Below are 26193 nucleotides of genomic sequence, written 5' to 3'. Positions count from 1 at the left end.
TCTGAGATATTCTTTGGGAAGTACAGTTTTGAGTAGTCAATCTGTAGCTTCTTTTGTGAACTACTTCACTTGAAGAAAGATCCAAGTGTAAAAAGGGATGGATTAGTAAAAAGGGATGGATTAGTTATGTAAGGAAGAGTGAGATGTCTGTGCAGACTACCAAGTTATGGAAAGGTTCTTTGCTTAAATGGCAATGTTATCTTTTTCTCTCCACCAGGATTCATGTAGAGTTGATTGTCAAGAGCCTGATGCTGCAGACTCTGAGCCATATACTTTTCCACCCTGTTCAAGTCCCTGAAAAACTATGTATGGAAAAGTTAGGTAGGTCTTAACTTTGTAAATGATTCCTTTACTCTGCTGCCTTTTATAAGCCATTATACACATGCAATTAATGTAACTGAATATACTCTGGGTCAAATTGACCTGGAGTAAACTGATCCTGACGTCACCCTCTACATGTACATTTAAGCGCAGTAATTTACTACTCTGCCAGGTGTCACTTGTATCTGACAGGACTATTCAGGAGCTCAGTAAATTAGTCTACTGAGCCCTAATTACTGTGCATGTATAGACGGTGATGCTTTACTGCACAGCAAATTAATTTGCTGAGTAGAAAAGTGTCTCATATAGACACGCCCAGTTAGTACTGCTGTTAGTTCCTCAGGTAGTTTAATTCCCACCAAGCAAACTTCAGTCTCTAGTAACATAAACAGAACAATCCAAAATCCTCTGTCCTCTTTGGACATTAGGAGAAAAGCCACTTTCTCCTCCAGGTTTTTCCTCAGAATGGCAGCGTGGCTTTTCCTTCTTGCAAGCTGTTCACTTATGATCAGCCCCCTTCTGCTCTTTTTAAGCTGCTTGAGGGACATTCCCACATTAGCAAAATGCCCCACAGCTAAATGTCTTGAACAGGGCTGGCTGCCTCTTCTAAAGGGGACTGACCACCCTGGCACAATCCTCCTCCTCCTCAGTGCATTTCAGTCACTTAGAACTAAGGCTAAGGTGATGGCACAAAAGTAGATGGGTTGGTGTGTTTTCCAAGGACCTGGTGAAGTTGGAACAGATCATACTTAGGGGCTCTAAACACACCTAGTAGCATCTGCTGGTTTTGACACCAGATTTGTTCATTTGTGTACTAAAATAGATGAACTCCTGAAGTGTGTCTGTCATTACATACAAGTTTGTATAACTTCTTTAAATGGATGATCTTTCCAATTTAGCTTTTTAAAATTATCACAATATAGTGATTCATCTTATTCCCTTGGAAATACGTTGTAGTGATTTATAAATTAATTACCAGGATTCTGATAAAGGAGGCCAAGAGAGCAGAAGCCAGAATATTAAAGCTACCCCAATGAATCTCCTGAAGGATTTAAATTACCTTTTAAAAATGTAGCATTGGACAAATTCATGCTCAGTATAACTGCACATTCAACCCCTATACTGGGATGAAATAAATTCTATGATTTTATCTGAGATTTGGGGGAAAAAATCTCTGTACAGTTCCCTTCCTTTTACAGAAAATTTTAGTTCAGTATACTTTAGCTGGTCTTTACATTTTTTGAATGTGCTTTATAAACAGATTGAGTAGGATTATAGTATAAAAGTGAATGGTATATAAATTAGCTGGGTAATATACTCTGGTTCTCTATTACTCTCTGACATTGGACTATATTTTTTCATGAAATGTGTGGAGTTTATTATGATGACTTAAGAAACAAAGAAAAAACCCCATTTGAGTGTCAGTAATAACTTTTCAATAGTATCTGGCACTTGGGGACAGATTCTGCTTTCAGCTATATAGCCAAACTTGCATTGGAATCAATGTGGGTTGTGCACATATCACCTGACGTCAGAAATTGGCCACAAATAGTTACGAAGCCACAGTTATGAGTGCAAAATAGTTGAATACCTCCAGGGATTCTGTAGAGGCAATACACAACATTATGGCTTGTGTACGGAGAATTACTGCATACTTGTTGCTCTTGGAAAAGTCACTAAATAATTCAACCCCCTTCGCTTGCTGCCAATACAAGAATTAATTTACAATGTGCATAGAACCCATGCTTAGAACATAAAACATGAGTGGTATCATATTTGATTCTATTTATTTCAGATGCAATGGTAATCAGAACCATAATAATGAGTATAAATAAACTACCCATTAATGCTGGATTTCTTTGGATTTTAGCTTGTACTAATTATCTTGGCCCAGTCCTGCTGACTTCAGTGGGAGTGACTCAGGCGCAAAGATTAGAGGATGAAGTTTACATTACTCATTTTCATTAGATAGAAAAAGATTCAGTTTAGCAGCAGACACCCTCCAAGGAAAACAATGCCAGAGGAAATGAAACTATTTTCTGTGTGCACTGAAAGCAGGACTTAGATACAGTAGTCTAATTAAGATGGTTATCTGCTGGTAAACAAACATAGCTGACTTCTGTACAGTGGACAGGGGAAATTAAGGAGGAAAAGTATTGACTGAGTCTGGAAGAAGAGCTGTGACTCAACAACAGGAGAGAGAAACACACACTTTCTCTCTTACACCCACACATGCACACACACACACACAGAACAGGTCAGGTTATGGTGGAAAACATTTTTTCCCAGCCACATATTTTTTTTTTTCTATCAGAGTATGATGTGGGAGACTTTTTACACAATTCTGGATCAACTACTCAGACCCATCCTATCTAATCTTAGGCTCTTCTCTTCACTGCATCATTTATCCTGATTCTACAAGTCTTCCTATCCATTCCATTTCTGTTGGGTACTAAAACATCCTGAAAGATTAAAACAAAAACCCCAAATGAAAATACAGTCAGGCAGAAGAATTTTTAGAGAGACAGCAACTTGTTACTTTGGTGGCTAGCTTCTTGAGGCAGGTCTCAAAGGTAAAGACCCTCTTTTTTTGTTGTTGCTATTTATGGCATTGCAAAACGGTGGCAGTGATTAACTGTGGAAGCATTTGGGCTGCCCTGGTCTAATAAATTAGGATAAAATAAAAAATCCAAATGCTATTGTTGTGTGTGGGTCAAACCTCCTTGAAATTTGTTGAGCAAAATAACTGCATCCATTCGAATCATTAGGCATAGTTGAATTCCTTTTCCTGAGGTGTTGGCATCTCTAAACCCAATCTAAGGCCACTTTGAATTTTGACTGATCTGGGCAGGGAGCTATGCTAAGTATTGTCTGAGCAGTGGTACAGTTTGAACAACCCCATGGTAGTACCAGCCTGAGGAATGCTTAAGGAGTGAGCTTCTGGAGGGTGCTGAGGTTTAATGCTGTGAGCAGAGTTATTGTCTCTGTTTGTTTAATTCTTTCAGCATTCAGAAAAAAAAATAGGTCTTTGTGTGCTCTTGTAAATAAACAGGATTGCCTGTTTCCACCATCTATTTCTCCTCCCTGGGTACATCTACACATGCGCTAAGATGCTCAGTAGATTAATTTCCTGTGGTATAAAGCGTCACAGTCTACATACGTGATGCTATTAGACCCCAGCAAACTAATTTTCACTGCTTAAGATAGTACTGTCCTTGCTACTGTCAGGGGCAGTACTATCTCATGGTAGCAAAAATAACTGCACCTAATAGTGCATGTAAACACTGACCTGTGTGTACTTTGCAGCTGGTCAGCCCAGACAGCAGGGAGCCAGACCTCTGCCTGCTGCCTAGTTACAGGGCTCTGCACACTGAAGCACTCTAATACCCCAGCCAGCCCCTCCACTGCCCACCATCACCACCTGGAGCCCAGGGCTGACCCCCAGGGCCCCTGTCAGCTCAGGTTGGCTCTGCCCTGACTCAAACTGCTGTGGTCCTGGATGCAATGCCTGCACATGTGTCCTGGTCTGCAGCAGTTTGAACATCTACATGTAGCATTAAGGATCATAATAAATCCTATCTTGGAGGTGTTCAAGAAGAGATTGGATAGGCATTTAGTTAAGTAACCCCAGCACTCTTTCCTGCCTGGAGCAGCAAGTCAGACCCAGTGATCTGCCAGGTCCCTTCTGACCTTAGAAATCTATGACATCCCACCACAAACTGCTCTGGAGTTTATCACGGTGCCTTAATGGCATGTGTAGATGCACCCCTTGGGATCGCCTGCAAGACCATGAAACTTGGATACATCTCTGGAGACAGGCTATGAGGCATAGATTTCAGTCCTGCTCCTTGTACTGGTGTCACTCCTTAGCATGGCAATGTATCAGAAAAAGAGAGAATAAAGCCTCCTTCACTCTCTTTTTCCCTAGGCTTCCCCTGCTATTATTATTTTTTCTATCTGTTGGAGAAGTCATACACAGAGTTGACATTTTAAACTCCATTGGGCCAATGACTGAGCTGAGGTGAGGCATATTGTTTTGTTTGTTCTTTGATCTGTAAATAGATTAAACCTAATATGTGAGCTAGATAGATACAAGATGTTCTGTATGTCTGTCAGGGCCCCTGGATTTCAAACCTTGATCCATGATGCCTTTAGGCAGACAACCAGGCTGTGGCAACATTAGGAATCTAACCATGTACCTGCTCCAGCTCAGCCTTAGCCCTCCAATGAGGTTCCAAGCAGGGGACCAGCTGACCTAGGGGGACAATGGGAGCCACAAGGCCCTCATGGGAGGGCTATAAAATCCTCCCACTTCCTGCAGAGCTTTGTCCTTGGAACAATACTCCCAGTATCCTTGTGGTGGATATCTGGGCCTGAATCCTGTATCCTTGCTCTTGTCCTGGAACCCCTGCCTTACTCCTATCTTGCCTCTGCCTTACACTGTCCTGAAATATCTCCAACCTTGTTCTAGCCTTGTTTTTACCTTGGGCAGCAGTACTTTATTCCTGATTACCCTGTCCTGTGTATTGGATCCCCTGGCTCCCGACCTCTGGCCTGTTCTTGACCATGGATCCATTTGACCCTGAGTGTGATACATTGGTGTGAACATGTCTATCGATCGTCTGGCCGTGTTACTCAAAGGTCCATTCTTTTCATAACCAGTCCCCCTTCTTTCTCAGTCTGCACGTGCCGAGCTCGCCTGCCACGACTTTGATGTTTTCCACGGTTCAGTGGAATTTTGTACGGCGTGTACAAAATTGTCCAAAATTGGGACTGGTGGTCCCTGAGCTAATTGAGGGCTCCTCCACCCCTACACCCTTGCCCGTGCCTCCGGGGAACATCCTGTCCACTCTATAAGTCAACGTCAATCCGATCCTACCAGAAGTGTTGGGGAACGACGTCCCAGAGGCTTCTGGTCTTTGTGTGAGAAGTTCCACTCGTCTCCTCCTCCAGGTCTGATCCTACTGCTGGTGCCTCTCCAAGGGAAGGGCCTCGTGCCGCTCCTTTGTCCTCTTTTAGCTGGGTCACCGTCTGGGGTCCTCGCACCTCAGCGGGTTCTAAGGCTCTCCTCCGCCCTTCCCCGCCCGGAACCTGGTGCCCTTGCACCCCCTCAACAGCCGACTCTCCGCTGAACCCCAGCTTCTCCATGGATTGCCCCAGGGGTGCCTTACCGCTGCCTCAGAACGTCCAGGTTCTGTGTCGGGCAGCGTGCATCCGCCCCTCCGCTCTCCTGCCGGCAGCTGGCATCCGTCCTGGCGCTTCTGGTCCCGCAGCTCTCTCTCCCGGGTTTGACTCTGGCCCGTCCTTTAAGTGGGCTGTGCCGTCTGGAGACCTATGGCAGGTGAGTGTTCGCTCTGCCCCCTGGCTCTGGGGTAAAGGGGCTTCCCGGGGTCTCCCAGTCCGGGCAACTCCCGGACAATTGGACTTGGATTAACACTTTTCTTCTGAACCCTGACTCTTCCCCCCACCCCTTACTCCTCATCTGGGTCATATCCATGACAGTGTCCTTCCAACCCCTCCTAAGTCTTTGAATTTTTGCCCAATCAATTGATTATGCCTATGGATGTTCATAAACTTTCCTGAAATTTTGGAACTGAATAGATGTGGTATTTCAGAATTAATGGATTATAGATAGACAGATGGATAAACCAAGAGATCAAGTTGAGCAAAAGGCCTTAATTTACTTGTCAAGACATTAGTCACAGGAAATGTTCAGTCACCTGTGACAAATAACAAATAGCCAAAGTGAATGATATGCTGATGTCACTGATATGCTGAAATACATTTGCACTAACTTTTTGCTGAACAACTCTGAATAATGAGCAAATTAGTAAAAATCAAAGTCCATTGTGGATAATTTATGAAGAGAAAAAAGAGGTAAATTAATAACTACAAATATTTCCTTTAGTTTTACTCACTGGCCAATAGAAATTCAATCAATACTTAATATTTTAGGGCTTTTTATCAACATAATTTGAGTGAATTCAGTATATCTGGCAAAAAGTGTGCAAGCAAGAAGAGATGATTAAGGAACTACTATGATGTAACTAGACAAATGAATATATTTTGACCACTGAAAGTGGTTCCTGATAACACTTTAATTATATATGCCTTGTTTCATTCCTGAGGGGGATATTAGACTATACCTAGCAAGAGTATTTGCTGATATAATGCTGTTATGACCAAAATTCTCCTTCTGCTGATTATTTGGATGACAGTAGTGGATCAGAGTTCAAGGGGAATGGACATCTACACAAATGTGATCATACCTAGCAGTCACCCTAGCCATGATGGCAGAAGTTTAAAGATAAATACTACAAGCTGGACTGTACATTACTAACCAACTAGAATCCAGGTAAAATATTTGAGAATACTTATCAGAGCTTTGTGAACCAAAAGGTAGGACCTGCATTTAAGCAGAAGAAAATCAACTCTTAATCTAGTTCTCTCTGGGTGCATTTATTCAGAGCATGAAAGTAAATACCATTATAATTATCTTTCTTAAATTTCATCCCCAGTAGGCTTTGACCCACCAACCTAGACTTCTCATTTCCAAGGTTCTTGAGACAATCTATCACCACTCTATAATGACTCACCTGAAAAAGCGTGGAAAAGACAGAGGATCTTCTTCCAGTGGTATGGAATTGCTCTGCACCACTTCCAAATGCATCCCTCATCTTTTTCACTCCGGAAAGGACAATCATGAGCAGGGATGAATCAGATTACTTTTAGGTACTATAATTTATAAGAATACTTTCAGCTGGTATCAGTAATATGTTATCTACATGCAAATGTCCTGCAAAATGGGATCTAAACAGAGCCATCTTGTTTATAAACGCTTTCCTCTTAGGGAAGGCTCATTTTGAACACCTGAATTCTAAAGGAGTTCAGTTCTCCCTGGAGAAACTAAAAAGTGTAGCATAGGCAACTGGTAAGGGGTGCATGGAGGTGCATGTGCACCCCCTGATGGGGCCAGTGCCCCCCCGACACCTGACACTTACGCTGTTGGCAGGGCTGGTGCCCCCCCTGACAGGGCCACCACCGGCGGTGGCTTCTGCGGGTGCCCCCCCCCCCGATTCAGGAGGCACATGGTGTGTAGTGCTATGTTTTGTCAGAAGAGAAGAAAGAAAGGATTTTTTGCACCAACTCAGAGGTTTTTACCATGTTGTCCAAGGATGAATTCCTGCAAATAACTCTATGCAATCTCCTGCAGCAGAGTTGCAGAAATTCACTACCAGCAATGAAGATGGGCAATTCTGCACCCTGCGTGGCAGTGGCACATTGGGCAGGCACAGCAGCTGGGCTGCTGGTGATAGTGGTGTCAGCTCGGCCAACAAAGTGGTTACATGTATTTTTGTATCCCTTCTTCCCCAGGCTAAATTGCCCTCCCCCTTAATTGTGCTGTGGTCTACTAGTAAAGCCTGTGGTGAGTCTGAAGTGAAGTCAGTCTCTGCCTTAAGGAAAGAAACATCTTTTTTTCTAAATTTTCATCAACTCCTCATCTTTTTCTGTCCCCCACTTTTTTTTGCCATATCATATCAAAAGGTAAGAGCAGGTCCAAATGAAACCCAAGCAGAATTAAAGGGTGTTTATACACATGCTCAGGGGGAGGGATGGGGTGTTTTAATTAGAGTGGATCCTGGACAGCCACTCTAATTAAAACACCACAGCATCATGTGTACTCAGTGTCCTGTGTTTCAAAATGGCCACAGTGTCATTACAGCTCATTCAGCAAGTTTTTTTAGTTAAAGTGCCTTTGCTGCCATTTTGAAATGTGGGATGCTGAATACACATGACAGTGAGGCATGCTGGAGCATTCTAATTAGAACTCAATCAAGTCTGCTCTGACGTGTTCTAATTAGAATGTTTCAGAGCATGTGTATAGACATATCTTTGATAGCAGTTCAACCTATGGTTGTGTTTAGAAATTCTCCAGTTGACAATGTTATCAAATCCTGTTGTTGTGATTTATATGCAGCTTTTGTTTAATTAGTATCTGAATAACATTGATTTACGGTAGGGCAAATCAACGCAAGCCTGTGAGTACATCCTCCGGAACGGTTTCAACACATGGTTTTTTAACATGGTGATTCTGGGCCCTGATTTTCTTTTTTTCATTGTCCTGTTCATGAAGGAGGAGAAAAATTCAGCTGTGTAAAACAGAGAAACAAACTTCAGAATAAGTGCTAAAATAAATGGAGATACTGTATTTGTGATGGATCACCTATAGCAAAGACTGTGTACTCCAACAAAAGAGACACAGACCTAAATTAGATCATAAAAAGCACAATACCAAAGAATGGTGGAGTTAATATTCAGCTATATTGGTTAGAAAGCAAAGGTTTCTAGAGACAGTTTGCCTTTTTATTTGTTTTTCCTAATAGAAGAAGCAATACAATTTAGGGTAGTAAGGGAAGAAATTTGTTTTTTGGCTCTGAATATATGCTGTTGTGAAGCAGACGGCTGAAAAATAGGAGTACTTATAATATTATTCAGAGAATTTGCATGTATTTTTAAAGTTAAAACTCTACCATTTTGCTGATATAAGAAAACATATTAGAACAAGGATCTAAGATATGGAAAGATGCAATGTTATATACTTGTGAGTTCATATTCAACGAGGAACGCTGCGTGAGTTACATAAAACAATATTAGACAAGAACATACTTTAATCAAATCTGTCATATAGCAGAAAAAAGAGAAGCCCAGATTGGAATGGCAACAGTGCAGTAACCCTGAAATTCTCCTGCAGCTGAAAAGAATGAACAAGCAGGTGGTGAGAGAGCCTGAAGGTATCATCCCTCCTTTTAAACAGCTGGAGAAAGGAGACCTATGCTTTTGGAAAATCTGTTCCTACAGACCCAAAATAAGATTGAGAACAAAGATACATTTATGCTGTTCAAAGGCAATGTGACCTCAGAAGGAGTTGCAACGTTGTGCAACTTAAAAGATAAGTGTGAATAGCAGATGGAAAGGGCCAGTAGGTGGCCAAGGATAGGGCTGTCTAAGAAGAGGATTCAGAATGGAGATGAAGTCGTGTCCCTTTATAAAATCTGACATCAGAAGCATGGTTTCCTCACTGATCTGTCAAAAAACCTATCTCAAAGGACAACCTAAGACAAGATCTAAATTAGTTAAAAAAAAAAAAAAAGAAGTCTAGAATGATTTTCATGATTTTCTTCTACATGATGGAGGCTCCTGATTCCTTAAGAAAAAACATCTCAGGTTTGTTTATGCTGCAGCAGTGGTGCTGGAATGAGCACTCTATTCCCTTGGGCTGCCTGCAGTCCAAGGGCACAAGCACGGATGCCGGAGCAGCCTGGATGGCAAACTTTGAAGTCTGGAGTGCATCAGCAGACTGGGGTGATGGGCTCAGCCTGTGCTTCTCAGGCCACCCTGCCACTGAGGAATGGAAATGCTGATAACTCCTGGACAAATGGCTGAAAGCATGAGTCCCTCCCCTGCCAGCCAGTGATGAATGCTATTGGTAGCTTCTAAGACTTATCTCAGATAAGCACCTTATTAACTCTCCCTCTCTTTTCAGCCCCTAGGGGAAATCTGCAGCAGCAGTAGAAGAAAAGACCATTGTCCTATATTACCAACTGTAATGCCATGAACTAAATTGAAGCTTCTGTCTCCTATCTCAGGAGACCAGATATCTCAAACAAGCTGGTGGACTTATCTATGTGTTGGTTTCACCTGCATTTCCTTTTACCCAAGTGACAACTAGGTTATTCCAAGTTAAATACTCCCCAGAAAGTACATATCTCAGTTCAAATCTGCAAAGACTTAACTGTACAAACTTTACAATGTGTTACATTAATATAACTGTTGCCATTGGTAACTAGAAGTAATTTTTAATGAATGGATAGGAGAGAGTAAACTGATAAATTAATTACAGTTTTTCTGTATTGTAACCAAAATCAGTTTACATGCAATGACCTGACCATTAAGAGCTTTCATAGTGAAAACACTGCTGTAGCATGGTCATAATGAATGGATGCATAACACAAAACTGTTTTTCAGACTGAAAAGGAAGCTTTGTAGTAAACACTGCTTCACTTCCAAACTAACAGTTTTAAATGCTTTTACCATTTAGTTAAAATGACAAGAACTTGAAATTAGTGAAGATTATGCTTAGTATTTTGTGTTTCTGTCAAATGATGAAGTGAAAAGAAAGGAGTGTTAACTGCATAGCTTTTGTGTGTGCATGTGTGTGTGTGTGTGTGTGTGTAGACTTTGATATGCATATTAAGGAAATTTTGAATTGAACTGCCATTTCACTAATTGTCTAAATTACTTATGGTTGAACTGTCATTAACAGTTCCATAATTCAAAGTAGAGCAGAGAAAGACTTATAGAAGAATCAAAGGAATTGAAGTCCCCACTGCCAACCAACGAGAGGAGATTAAAGAGCCTGGCTCTTTTCCCTTGAAAAACTAAGGATGAGAGGTGATTGGACTGGTCTCTGTAAATGTATCAGTGGAGGGAGAACTAGAAATGCTAAGAAGAGAGAAAAGCTCTTTAAACTGAAGGATGAAATTGGTGCAAGAATAAATAGGTATAAACTAGTTATGAATGAAACTATACCAGACATTAGAAAGTTTCTAGCTATCAGAGGAAGGAGGTTCTGAAACAGCCTTCCAGTCTGAGTATGGGCACACAAACCTATTGAGATTCATGTTGGAGCGTGTTGAGCATATGAAGGCATTTATATAACATGACTACTTGTGACTGCTTAACTGAGTCCAGTAACCTGCTGATGATTCTTCTTGTCCTTTGTTCTTTGTTCTTATCATGTCAAGCAGTGTAAAAATCTCTTATCAGATTGACAGTGACCTATATTATTCAGTCATACTTCCATGTAGTCCCAAGTCAAAATACCATAGGTCTTAATTTAAATTGCAATGTTTGATTAAGCTTCTTATTTTGTTAGTATTTGTTTTTGTTTTGTTTACTTTTTATAAAGTTTAACATTCTCTGTTGGTGTAAGGAACTGGGGCATAGGTGGTCTGGCCTAATGGTAAGGCCTTTGGGAGAAAGCCTGGGGCTGAGTCAAAGGCAGAGGGAGATCCAGAAGCAGAGTCTACAACACAGTCCAGTCAGGATCCAGGGGTCAGATTCTGAGTATGAGTCTGGAGGACAATCCACAGGGCAAAATCTAAAAACAGAGGCAAACCATGGTCAGGAACCAGGAGTAGAATAATAGAAAATCAGGGTTGGAAGGGACCTCTGGAGATCATGTACTTCAACCCCTGCTCAAAGCAGGATCATCCCCAACTATATTACCCCAGCCAAGGCTTTGTCTAGCTGAGTTTTAAAAACCTCCAAAGATGGAAAGTCTACAGTCTCTCTGGGTATCCAGTGTTTTACTATCCTCCTAGTGAAAAGTTTTTCCTAACTTGAGACCATTGCTCCTTGTTCTGTCATCGGTCACCACTGAGAACAGTCTGGCTCCAGAACAGAAGAAAACATAACCTTAGGGAAATCCAAAGCTGGAGTCCAGAAATATGCTGAAGGTGAGGGTCAGGAACTAGAAGAATGAGGGTGCAGGAACCAGAAGGCTTGCTGCAAAAGAACTGTTGACTGGTCTACAGACCCAGGGCCCCAGCACCATTTAGCTCAGGGGTGGGGAAAATATGGTCCACAGACTAGATCCAGCCTGCCAGGCCATTCTATCTCGCCTGCAGGGCCCCTAAAACATTTAGTAAATATTTATCTGCTCCTGGATGCCTGTCAAAGATGACAGGAGCCAGGGCCAGTAGGACCCAGGAGGATCTGTCAGCAGGATGCCGCAGTCCAGCCCCACTCCACTCGTAGCCATTTCCCTGCCTTCCTCCACCTGCACTGCTCAAGTACCATTTGGCTCCCAGCTGCACCGGTACCCCAGGGGTGTGTGTGTGTGTGTGTGTGTGTGTGTGTGTGTGTGTGGGGAGGGATGGTGTGTGTGTATTCACTGGGTGAGTCCCACAGACCCACCCCACCACACACATGCACCCACACCCTCCTCGCACTGTCATATCCCTCACACCCACTCCTCATACACAGCCTCCCAGAAACCCCATACCCACCCCCACCCCAAATATCTACATACACACCCATGTGCTTCCTCATTGCACACCCACAGTCCCACACCTATCCACCCCCCACAGACACACGCACAGCCCCCCACAAACCTGTACCCACCCCCTACAATATACAGGAATAAGACTTCATTTTAAGCTATTGTGTGATAACTTCTACTACACAAACACATGTAAACCTGGACAAAAATATTTTTTTAAATCAAATTAATGAATGTTGTAGATGTTTGTTTTTTAGAATATATTTTGGTATTTTTCTGGTTTTGAGATGGCTAAACTCCTTGCTGAAAGGAGTACTTCTGGGGGCAAGGGGAGGGACTTCTGGTTGCAAAAGCCAGGGGTTAGTGGGTGGGACTTTCAGTAACAAGATGGCGACCAGGGGGCAGGGCACCTGTGAAGGGTGAGGCTACTTGTTCAGCTCTTGATAGTTTGCCAAAACTCAGTAAGTGGCCCTCTGCCTGAAAAATTCCCGGCCCTGATTTAGCTTGTTCTAAAGGATGTGGAAAAGCTTGAGAGAGTCCAGAGAAGAGCCACTTATATGATCAGAGACTTATAAGGCAGGCCATACGAGGAAAACCTGAGGGACCTGGGTCTCTTCAGCCTGAAAACGAGAAGGCTGAAAGGGGACTTGGTAGCAGCTTACCACTACACTAGGGGAGTACATCAAGGGCTCAGTGAACAACTGTTCACCAGGGCACCTGAGGGGAAAACCAGGAGTCATGGCCACAAACTCCTGAAAGAGTTTCAGGCTTAACACTAAGAAAAACCTCTTCATAGTTAGGGTGACCAGACTGGAATAAGCTCCCTCCAGGGGTGGTGCAATCACCTACCTTGGAAATCTTAGAGAGGAGACTAGACAGTCACCTCGTTGGGGTCACCCAGTTGTCTTTCCTGCCTAGTGCAATGGGGCTGGACCTGATGATGTTGTGGGGCCCCTTCCATCACCTTGCAATCTACTAATCAATCTATGAAATGGATAGATGGTGCTCCTGCAGCCAATCAGGGTGCTTGTTGCTCCTAAACTGGGGCAGAGCACAGTAGTGGGGGTTTGCTGCAGGTATGGCTGCTGTGGTACTTGGTTCAGGCTGGCCTGCCTACTCAGAGTCCCTGACAATTGGATGCAAACGTTTGTAGAGACTATTGTTAAAGGCAGGCTATGTACAGTTCTATAATATTGATAATATTTTACTTTCTATTGTGATTAATAACACATAACTTTCTAAGAATTGTCACATGTGTACTTCAGCTAAGTAACCTACCATTCAAATTCCTCATTGCCATGTTTGCTTATAATGTATTTCTTCTAAGGCACTGTGCACCCATAGTTTGCCTGGTATATATCCTCTACCCAAGAACTGGTTGCGTTTCATCTGTGAAGGGATTCCTGCACATTTTTTACATAGGATCTGGTACTGCATGTGTATAACTTTACTTCAGTGACTAATAATATGGCAAAGCTTGTTGAGATTCTTTGCAAGATGTAGTACAACAGACTAAGTACAGAATTACTTATATGGACTATGGTAAGAAGGACTTGGACACTGACTGTAGTAACTCTTTAATAAGATAAAAATGTGGTTAGAAAAGCTCTAAGCTTCCTTCATTGCAAACAGTACAAACATTTCCCAATATTAGTAGCAAGCTGATGGTGAGTTTGCTTACTGTGTCACACCTGGACAAATCATCCTTATTTAGTGTAAGTAAATGCATGATGGATTTCACCAGCAAGTAGTATAAGGAGCCTGTCTAGTCTTTCTGCTCTTTCCTAGGTAAAACCATACTGCCTGTGCCCAAAGTTGTATTGTATTGCCTGTCATTCCACATTTGGCTAATAAAACTGACTGTGGTAGCCATCCAGTTTATAAATAACCTTCCATTCTGAATTCAGTGCTAGATGTATAGTCTGTATTTAGGGGTGTAGGTTGTAACTGGGTTGGTGTAAGGACATAGGCAGACAAGGTTCTTTGGGTGAATCTGATATTTTTTATTAGACCAACTTAAATAGTTGGAAATTTATTTTTTTAAGCAGGCTTTCGGGTTTAAAAATCCTTTGTCAGGCTGAGGAAGTTTCAGCAGTTGGTGTGTGCTCTTCCTGGATGGAATGAAAAGTAAAGGAGCCAGAGGCCGGGCTGGTATGCATACAAGATAGGCAGTCAGTGAAGATGTAAATTGAGGAGTTAGTGGGTGAGAGACTGGCTGGGAGGGGAGAAGGGGGATGAATGTAGCAGTTAAATAGTGGAGAGGTGCTTGGGGAATCAGATGTCAGGCAGGTTATAGTGTGTCATAAATCCAATGTCTATATTTACTCCAAGGGTTTTAGTATCCAGGAGGCTGATGAAGTGAAGTTCATGGGCTCATCTCTGAGAAGTGTTTTATAAGTTTCCTTTGAGGACTAGAACTGAGTGATTGGTGAGAGAGTGGTTTTCTTGTGAAAAATGTGCCCCCACAGGTAATTGGGTATTCTTGTCTTTGATAGATTTCCGGTGTGCATTCATTCTGGTGCACAGTTGTTGTTTGGTCTCTCCTATGTATTTTCCATCAGGGCATTTGGTGCATTGGATGAGATATATTACATTTCTGGAGGTGCAGCAGTAAGATCTGGGTATGCTAATGGCTTTGTTGTGGGGTGTAGTGATTGTGGAGGTGGTGGAGATGTGTTGGCAGGTTTTGCATTTTGTGTCATGGCATGGTCTGGATCCATTCGGTGTGTTCTGGGCTGTAGGAAATTTGCTTCTGGTGATGAGGTTAGCGAGGTTCAGTGCATGTTTGAAGGCTAGGATGGGTGGTTCTGGGAAGATCTCTTTAAGAATAGGGTCTCTTTCTAGTATGGGTTGCAGTTGTTTGAGGATTTTCCATGTGGGTTTGAGGGAGGGGTGATATGTCATAACCGGTGGCGTGCAATTCGGTGGGGGTGGGGTGGGTTCTTCTGTACTGCAGCAATTCTTCATGTGGTATCTGGGTGGCTGTTTCAAACATGCAATCTATCTCTCTGGAGGAGTGTCCTTGTTGGGTGAGAGCCTTTGTAAGATTGGTGAGGTGACAATCCCGGGTGTTCTCTTCAGTGCAAATTCGGTGGTATCTGAGGGCCTGGCTGTATATCAACTTTTTTGATGCGTTTAGGGTGATTGCTAGGTCTGTGCAGATATGTATGTTGGTCTGTGGGTTTCTTGTATAATGAGGTCTATATTTTGCCATTATGGATACTGATCTTTTTGTCTAAAAAGGAGATGGTGGTGCTAGAGTATTCAAGAGCTAGTTGGATGGAGGGATGATGATTGCTGAATTTCTGATGGAATTCAATCTGAGATTGCAGGTTTGCAGTCCAAATGATGAGGATGTCATTGATATATCTTAAGTATAGCAAGGGTTTGATGGTGCAGCCCTTGAGAAATTCTTCTTCCAGGTGGCTCATAAAAAAGTTGGCATGCTGTGGGGCCATTTTGGTGCCCATAGCTGGGCCCATGGTCTGGAGGAAGTGTTGGTTATTAAAAGTGAAATTGTTGTGTGTGAGGATGAAGTGTATAAGGTCAGTAATATCTTTGGGTCTGTACTATGAGTTGTAATCTTGCTCCTGGAAATACGTAAGGCAGGCTTTGATGCCATCCTGTTGTGGGATGTTGGTATATAAGCTGGTACTATCCATGGTGGCTCAGAGGGCATTGCTGGGAAGGTGGTCTATGTTTTTAAGTTTTCGTAGAAAGTTTATAGTGTCTTGGACAAAACTTTCCCTTTGGGTGACAAGCAGTTTTAGGATTGATTTGGTGAAACCTGGTATTTCCTCAGTTAGGGTCCCATCGTTGGATATGATACGTCTGCCAGGGTGCCCTTGTTTGTGGATTTTAGGGAGCATGTAAAAAGTCCCTGGGTTGGGTAGTGGGGGGATCAATGTATGTAGTTTTCTTGTAGTCCTGATGGAAATGATTTGATGGTATTACTGAGTTTCATGATGAAAAGGGGAGCAGGATCTTCTTGTTGGTCTTTGTAGTAGGTGGTGTTGGAGAGCTGTTTGTTGGCTTCCTTTATGTAATCTTCTTGGTTTAGGATGACTATGGCTCCTCCTTTGTCCACTGGTTTTATTACTATTTTCTGGTTAGATCTTGGAGATTCTCTGGCCTTTCTCTCTGGTAGAGAGAGGTTATTATGGTAGCGTGTGTTGTTCAGTATTTCATTGTTCATTCTCTCCCTGAAGTAGTCAATGTGGTGGTCAAGGTTAGGGTTTCATCCACTGTGAGATGTCCAATATGATGTTTTTTGGGGTTGATCTTTTCCTCAATGGTGTCAGAGGATGAGTTGTTGTTGGAAGTGGATTCATTTTGGTCGTGGAAATATTCCTTGAGGCGGAGGCGTCGGAAGAATTCTTTTAGTTCCCCACATTAAAGTATTTTATTAGGGTATTTTTCTGCACAGAAATTTAGGCCTGTAGAAAGGACAGATTTTTCAGTTTTGGTAAGTGTGTGTGTGGAGAGAGTGATGATATTTGAGGGTTGGTTGCTGCTTTGAGTTTCATGAAGTCTGAGGTTGGAATGTTGTAAATTGTTGGTGTTGTTGCTTTGATGGTTGTTTTGTGGCTTGGAAATTCTTGCAGTAATTTGTTCCATTTTGTCTTCTAATGTTGGATGAATGTTGTAGAACATTTTTCATAGTCTCTTTGACTGCTACACGCATCCCCCTTTCCCCCACTACCCAGCCTGTCTCTCACCCACTGACTCCTCAATTTACTTCTTCATTGACTGCCTATCTTGTATGCATACCAGCCCAGCCTCTGGCTTCTTTACTTTTCATTCCATCCAGGAAGAGCACACACCAACTGCTGAAACTTCCTCAGCCTGACAGCTTGCTTAAAAAGTTTTTTCCCCCAACTATTTAAGTTGTTCTAATGAAAGATATCAGATTCACCCAAAGAACTTTATCTGCCTAGTCTGTATTTAGACTGCCCCCAGAAATGGAGAACTATGTGGAATAGAATAAACTAAACAGATTTTAACAATACACCTTATAAATCCACTTTTCTTTGCAATGTGGCACACTCAGGCCCCTGGCAGATGTTTGCTTAAAGGTACTATAGGAGAAGATGCATGTTCCTGAGAATTGCCCCTTCTGCCCTGCTGCACATGCATAGCAGTAGGCATGATTGTAGGATCAGAGGATCAGGTCTCAGGTGCACCATATGGCTAGTGCAAGGGGAGCCCAGGATCATGATCCTGTGCTCCCCCTGCACCAGCAAATAGCAAGCCACATGCTCCCCACCAGTCTAATCCACGCTCCCAGCCAGTCAAAGGCTCCCATGCTCCCCCGAGTCTGGGAGTGCCAGTCAGAAGACTTCCAGCTTCAGGGACACTATGGAGCCCTTGACTTCAATATGCCTCTGAGGCTGGGAGCCCTGATGAGCTCCTGGTTCCATCCTCTGAGACTCAGTGTCATGGGCTCTTGGCTCTGATGGGCTGCTGAGGCCCGTAGTGCAGATCATCTGAGTTACTGTGGATAAAGCAATATAATAATGCTGCAGCAAAGTTAAAAGACATATTCTGGTTAAGATGGTAGCGATGGGTGACTCTAGTGAGATCCTTGACCCGCTGCTAAACAGGGAAGGCTGTAGGTCTTATTGCTGCTACCTCTAAGGCAAGAAATACTATTCACACTCACAAAACAGAGCGTTGATTGTGAGATATTTGGTGACTCCAAAATACTGAGGCTAAATGTTTCAGTTTTCCACCCACATCCATTCTACATTTTCCATAATTGGTTATTTTCTAATATCTAATAACTTTATTAACTCAGCTGACTAATCAGACTATCCATGAAATCATGATCTTAGATCAGGTACCTGTTTCTTTGCACTCGGCTGTTGTGGAGGTGACACAACCTGGTAGCAACAGAACTTAAACTGTTCACTGTTGCTAGGTGAGACTTTTCAGAGATATTTTGTATGAGAAATTGAATTCTTTTATGGAATGTTGTACCTCAGACTCCTCATGATACACTCTGGGATGCAATAAAAGAGTATGCAAGGGGTATGATTATAGTATTTGTCTCTAATATTAAAAAATGAGTCAAGCCTATTTGACAGATATGATGGAACACATTGAAATGTTGGCTATTGAGGGAGCATCCTCACTACAGAACCTGCTCAGGCATAGCTACATTAGTAGGACTTTCTGGTAGAGATGCAGCATTCACTGAATTTTCTGCTGTTGTAGCTACATCACTTTCCTAAAAGACTTTTTGTCAGCATTTTCTGAAAATTTTGGTTTCTGGACTCTTGGTAGCATAAAGAACTTAAACGTAATGAATGGACTTTACTTTGGTCCATGAGGGAGGCCATTATATGTATTATCCCAGGGAAAGAGCCACAGCCATACTGTGATTAATGCTGAGATGAAAGAACTTGTAAAATGTTTTGGCTACCAGATGAAACAAAATAAATAACAGCTTATGATGTTCATCCTTATGAGGTGGGGTTCAAAGGGAAATGTCAGGGCACTGATGATGCAAAATTGTTGATAGAATTAATGACTTTTCATCCGCATCCAAATAAATTGTTGAAAATATTATCCATTAATGCAGAAAAGGCATTTGACAGGATTGGATAACAGTGCCTGTTTAGTGTTTTAGGAAGATTTTGCTTCTGTGAGGATTTCTGCATGTGAATTCAGTTGGTTTGTAATAATCCATAATCGTGTACTTAAATGAAGGCTAATATCTCAATTGTACAGAAGATTAAGACACAAGCATCTCGTTTCACCCATAGCCATTCAACTGGCTGTGATACAAATTATGAGCTAATCATAAACATGAGCTATAAAAACAGAAACAGGAGAGACTAAAATATTACTTAGTGCTGATGGTATATTTTTATTTAATCAAACTCACAAAAATCTATCCCTAATATATTGTACATGGTAGCAACTTTGGGAAATATTTGGGCTATAAAATCAATTGCACTAAATCTGAGGTGATGGCAATCTCCCAAGAAGTAAGGGAGATAAAATTGATCAATAGCTCCTTTCATTAGCAGCAGACTGACTTGAAGTATTTTGGTGTTTCAGAAATGTTTTCAGAAAATTAATGAAATTATTAGAGCTAATCTTAATCCTTTAATTATGAAACTGGCTAATGGCTTAAACAGATGGCAGGCCATTCCCGTCTCATTGTGGGAGAAGGTTAAGACAATTAAAATGAATATATTACCCAGTCTATTTTACATACTAAGTTCATTACTAGTTTGTGTCCCCTCTTTTCACATTTGAAAAATAATATGTTAAAATTCTTCTCTACAGAGCAGAAGTATTTTTTTAAAACCCTGCCAGTACTTTTGAGTAAAAAGGGGTTCTTCAGATGCCGAATACTTTATGTATCATATCTCTGCTATCACTAAAACACTTAGGAATGGTTCCTTGGCATTTTAAACCATTATCTTCATACTCCTTGGTCAGTAATGGAAAGGAACTGATGCCTCCCCTGCCCTTGCAGACAGTTTTTTGGATAAGTCATTTCCTAAGGAATGCCCAGCAGTATGAGAGGCGGCATCAATCACTACATTTAAGAAGCCTCCTCTGTACATTAAACCTTCAAGTCATGGGTGACTGGTGCCACCTTAGTCAGGGAGGGGCATGTGCCCCCCTACTCAGTGACCAGTAAGTGACGGGGGGGGTGGTCCCCTCATGACCAATCTCGCTGATCAGAGGGAGTCCCCCTGCAGCCAGTCTCACCAATGGGGTTGGTCAGGGGAGTGATCCCCTGTGGCTGATTGCCCCCACTCCCCAGCAGGTGCTTGGGGCACTTTCAGGTGCACCCCCATGCACCCCCTATGTATCACCACTGCTGAGTTGGGGAAATTCCAAAATTCAGATTACTTAACCTGTCCAAAGAAAGAATTGGAGTAAAGACCTTGTTACATATTACACTTTGAGCTGCTCAAAGATTGACCAGAGTTAGTGCTAGCTTGAGTTTGGAGCAGTTGCACCCTAAGCCTAGAAACCTCTGACTGTCCTCCACCTGCACAACTGTGACTTGCCACTAGACAGCTGATGAGCAGGGGCCTGACCAGGACCTGCTGATGAGTCAGGGGCCTGACTACAGGACTGGTGAGTCAGATCAGGCTTTTATCTCTGCTCTATGTGTGGGTGTGTGAGAGATGGGTGAGGGGGTGGTGACAGCTCAAGGTGGAGTGGTGCAGAGTTAATGTGATGGAGATGGGTAATGAAATAGGAGGTGGAAAGCAAATGGGAGTTGAGGAAGGGTGCTGAAACGAAATCAGTTAGGCAATGAGGATAAAATAAAAAGAAGTAAAAAAGAAAAGAAAAGAAATCAAGAGGAAGTAAATAAAAGAAGGTCTCATGTTTTAATGAACTGGGATTGGGGTGTGGAAGTGTTGGTCATGCTTCCCAGGGTGGCTGGGACGTGGGAGTGGTGAGGGAAGGTGATTTTGGGGGAGCTACTGCCCCTGAGCTGGGAACCTCATTCAGCCCCCTGTCTCCGCTCCCTGGGACTCGGAACAGGCTGGGTTGGGGTGGCTGGGCACCAAGAAATAAGTGGGATGGGCCAGGGGCTGGCAGGAAAATGTGCTCCCACAGGCAAGTCCCAGACCAAGCTGACTGTTCCAGCTAGCTTTGGATCTTTAAGATGGTGGTTAGCAGAGTCACAGCAATCATTGCCCTGGCTAAACTGCTCAGACAGAAGAGGCACTGGCATTGTCTGCTGCTGGTCTTAGTGGCTCACTACACTGAGGACGATCATGTTGTTTTGGGCATCCTGCTGGCCATGCTGCACAAGTCACAGGATGACTGCATTGAAACTGCAGCTCTGCATGCCCAATTTCAGATCCCATTGGGGTGTGGTCTTGAACTGGTAGGAGCAGCTTGTGCTTGGGACGTGGGACAATGAGCAATAGAGACAGAATTTTCCATGAAGTGTTCATGGACCTCTGTTCTGAGCTAACCTCACTGCTCCAGCACCAGGACACTGGGCTTCAGTGTCTTGTATCTGTAGAGAGTTGGGTCATGTTGGAAGTCTGGAAACTGGCAAATCCTGACAGCCTCCAGTATGTGGTCAACCAGTTTGGCATGGGGTAAACAACAGCAATGCTTGCCATTCACAAAGCATGCAAGGCAATTCTGCAGAAGCTGGGGCCTCAGATGTCCCAGTTTGGGGATCCATTAGAAGCAATTACTGGCTTCAAGTAGCTGGGGTTCCTAAACTGTGTGTTGGCCATTGATGAGACTCATCCCCATTCTGTGCCTTCCTCACCATGCCTCAGATTACTTTAACAGGAAGGGCCTCTTTTCTGTCATCCTTCAGGTAGTTGTGGACCACTGGACCTAGTTCACCAATGTAAATGTCAGGTGGCCTGAATGCATGTGTGTTTAGGAACTCTGGGTTCCCAGAGATGGTGAAGCAGGAAGAATTCACCCCTGGTGCTCCCACCATGGAGTTGGCTGGTCTATTACCATCAGGGATCCAGCCTACCTGTTCCTTCCATGGCTCAGGAAGCCACACACCAGCCAACTGAACTCCAGGAAGGAGATCTTTAATTACCCACTTAGCTACCAATGTGGGTCCCATCTTCAAAAAAAGGGAAGAAGGAGGACCCGGGAAACTATAGGCCAGTTAGTCTTACTTCGATCCTAGGCAAGCTGTTTGAGAAAATTATTCTGGCACACATCCATGAGGGGCCAGCAGGGGACTGCATGCTTAGGGGCAACCAACACGGGTTCATCAGTGGTAGGTCCTGTTAGACCAACCTGGTGGCCTTTTACGATCAGATCACCAGATCATTAGATGCAGGGGTAGCAGTGGACATAGTCTTCCTGGACTTCCGGAAGGCTTTCGACACTCTCTCTCACCCCGTTCTCATCAAGAAACTGGGGGACTGGATCACCCCTGAGCCTACACTTTTCCAGGTTAAAGAGTCCCATGTCTCTCAGCCTATCATCGTAAGATCTGTTTTCCTGACCTCTGATCATGCACGTGGCTCTCCTCTGGACTCTCTCAAGCTTCTCCACATCCTTTTTGAATTGTGGAGCCCAAAACTGGACGCAGTATTCCAGTTGTGGCCTCACCAAGGCCAAGTACAAGGGGAGAATGACGTCCTGGGATTTGCTCGAGAAGCATCTATGGATGCAAGCCAGCGTTTTGGTCGCTTTATTAGCTGCAGCATCGCATTGGAGGCTCATGTTCATCTTGTGGTCAATGATGACCCCCAAGTCTCTTTCTTCTGTAGTGCTATGCAACGTAGCACTGCCAAGCCTATAAGGATGCTGCAGGTTTTTCCTCCCAAGGTGGAGAACCTTGCATTTTTCGGTGTTAAAAACCATGAGGTTCTCGTCTGCCCATTTGCTGAGCTTGTCCAGGTCAGCCTGGATCACCCGCCTATCTTATGGCGTGGATGCTTTGCCCCAAAGTTTGGTGTCATCGGCGAACTTGGCCAGTCCACTCCTGACTCCAATGTCCACATCATTAATGAAGATGTTGAACAGTATGGGTCCAAGGACAGAGCCTTGAGGGACCCCACTGGTCACAGGGCACCACGATGAGTGACTGCCATCAATTACAACCCTCTGGGTCCGACCACGGAGCCAATTTCCCAGCCAGCAGATCGTGGTGGAGCCAAGGCCACAACTGGCCAGTTTGGCCAAGAGGTGATGATGGGATACCAGATCAAAAGCTTTTTTGAAGTCAAGATATATGACATCAATCTCTTTTCCCTGGTCCAGGCGATAGGTCACCTGGTCATAGAAGGAAATGAGATTGGTCAAACAAGACCTACCCGCAACAAACCCGTGCTGGCTATCCCTTAGGATGTTAGCTTGGGCCAGTCCATCAAGGATGGCCTCCTTAATAAACTTTTCTAAGATCTTCCCCAGGATAGAAGTCAGGCTAATGGGCCTGTAGTTAGCTGGATCCACTCTCCTCCCTTTCTTGAAGATCGGCACCACATTGGCCTTCTTCCAGTCTTCGGGCACTACACCAGAGTGCCAGGAGTTTTCAAAGATCCGTGCCAGGGGCTGGGCTATGACGCTCGCCAGCTCCTTGAGTACCCTGGGGTACATATATATGTGTGTGTGTATGTGTGTGTGTATGTATATGTGTATATATATCTATATCTATCAGAACACAGCTAAGAATTTCAAGAGTATTAACAATGCCATATGCATTGTTGTTCTAGGAATTTTGAAGTAGAGTCTACCTCATAAAGAATCTGCTGCTTACAAAGATCTAGCTACTGATATAACCACCAAGCATTGATACCTAATATTATCCAAATTTAAGATACATTTCTTTTCAATTATAGTATGTCTCCAGTGAATTCGAGAATAAAAAAATTGAAGTGCATGTATAGTTTTTGAACTATGTCTAGTATATGCACGTGTGTGTCTACACATACATGCATGCATATTTATTCAAATACCTATATATAATTACATACACACATGCACGCACGCACACACACACACAATACACACATACACATATTTGAGCGTATATATACTCCATAGTATATCAACCTGTTTCCAAAGAATGCCAGCATTTATGATAGCTAGATGGATAGATAGATAGATATACCAGTGTTCCATGAAAATATATTTTGATGGAGCAGTGTGTGTGTGTGTGTGTGTGTGTGTGTGTGTGTGTGTGTGCGCACGTGCATCTGTGTGTGTATGTGTGTATTCATGGGACACTGGTAAGAATAAATGTTGACATTGTTAGGAAACAGGTTGGTATGCCATGCAGTTGCTCTAATATCGACTTTGAGAAGGAAGTCAATAGCAAAATTAACTTTCATGTCATCTGATGTTGTGCTTAAAGACGAATGTGCTATTTGGGGTTTATTGGATACTGCATGGAATCTTAATAATTCCAAGAGGGTATAGTTGTCCAGAACCCTGATGGTGTTTAAAAGACCTGTTCTTCAGGTCTTGAAAGTCAGGATCTACTCCAGTAACTGAAGTCAGGTACACAGATCTTGCCACTGGTACCAATGGAAAGGATTTCCTTCCATAGTAAAAAAGTTCACTGGCATATGGGCAATTTTTACAAATGACTGAAATAAATTCCAAGTGGTTTGTGGCACTTTTTTTTCTGATGCTGGTTATTTGCTTCTGTCTGTCTCTCCATTATTTTTATTATCTGTATTGTCATTTATTTTTTATGCCAGGTGTTCAAAATTAATGTGATTGATAGGCATATCCATTGAATGGTTAATCCATGCTATACAAAAAAATTAATAACAAAAAATCAGAGGTGTTTTGAGTGACATTGGCTTTTTTCCTCTGCAAATGTCTGTGTAACCCGAGTGTATTTGTGATTTAAAAGTGATGTTGTAGCTGTGATGGTGCAGAAAATATGTGAGAGGTGAGGATTTCTTAGGGTGGTATCTTTTATTGGACCAGCTGGGATAGGGTTAGAAAAGCATTTGAAAGCAAGACATTTTTCATTAGGTCTGACCTGAATGTCTTGTATTTCAAAGTTTGTCTAACTCTATTGCAACTATACAGTTGATCCAATATCTTGTATTCAAACCTGTTCAGTATAAAAAATAGTTGTTTTATATTATCCTTCCTTACTTCCAAAATTTTACTATTTGGCCACAATACATATCCCATAGCAATTCACTTATATTGTAAGATATGTAGGACAGGGGAAAAGTATTAATCTATGTTTATATAACAGCCAATGTGACACATCACCCTGGTCTCTGCTGGAATCACTTGATTCAATGTGATATAAAAATATTTTGCCACAAGGACATGAGATTTAAAATGCATCTTTTCCATGGAAATGCCTTAGCACTAAAGTTTTTTTTTATTACTTCAGTATTTGTTTTAAAAATCCATCTTCACATCACTAAGGTCCTTTGGTGTAATGATAGCTAAAGTTATCCCTTTCAGCTCAAAACCTGATTATACATTATATGTAAATGGAGATTAAAGGAGCAATATCAAAGGATATTTGAAGCACTTATAAGCAGGAAATATTATTTTTATGGTGTGGCCTAAAGCAGAAAAAAATTGTTCTAGGGAAAAGAAAATGCTACAGTAAGGGAAATGTATAAGCAATAAGAGATGTCTATTTTAAATAAATTTGTACTTCTGCATTGCCTTAGGCTACAGTCCTACAGTGTGCTCTGAATAGATAGAGTCATGGGTCCATGGGTAGCCCCAGTGATTTCAATGGAGGCTCAACCAAGAGAGTTCCCACTGCCAACAGCCTTTCTAAACTGGTTGAAATTCTGGCCCCATTGAAATCAATAGGAGTCTTCATAACTAGTTTTCATAACCTGCTTCAGATGGAGTCAGGATTACACCTGGATCAAGATTCATATTTAAGTTGCTACCCTAGAATTCTTTGTAGGATGGGAATTCATAATACTAAAGAAAAGCTACATTTTAAAATGGACATCCTTGTGAGTTGAACAAGCCAGGTATAATGGGCACTCAGTGCCCAATTCTGCCCTCAGATACCTAGGTAGTGACTTGAGAATGTAGCAACATAGGAATCACTGCCATCTTGGTTCAGATAATAATTCTGCTAGTCATCTCTAGCTGCTGCTAGCACCAGATCTTTCAGAATAGGCGCAAGGTCTGGATGGCTATAGAGTGGCTTGCCTGTAACTGAAGTTTTTTGTTGAACCATCAGTTAGAGTATAAACTGGCATAACAATTATATTACTGTCTTTAGATATCAATATAATTTATTTGGCAACTGTTGCATCTGTAGGATTCTCTAGTAATACAAGTAAAAAAAATACCCTTGCTACTTTAGTCATGCTTCATTCAGGGCTAAAGTTAGG

The 26193-nt window shown here is 42.5% G+C and overlaps 1 pseudogene; it reads right to left on the bottom strand.

Annotated features, from left to right (window-relative positions):
• Positions 1 to 8310: 8310 nt before the first annotated feature.
• LOC149874230 (uncharacterized) lies at positions 8311 to 16580 on the bottom strand (annotated as a pseudogene).
• Between the last annotated feature and the right edge of the window lie 9613 nt (positions 16581 to 26193).

This window comes from Crocodylus siamensis, chromosome 1 (assembly GCF_052110815.1).
Source record: "Crocodylus siamensis isolate JL-2025a chromosome 1, ASM5211081v1, whole genome shotgun sequence".
Taxonomy (NCBI): domain Eukaryota; kingdom Metazoa; phylum Chordata; order Crocodylia; family Crocodylidae; genus Crocodylus; species Crocodylus siamensis.
Note: the sequence above shows the minus strand (reverse complement) of the source record. Positions and strands in the feature narration are given on the sequence as shown.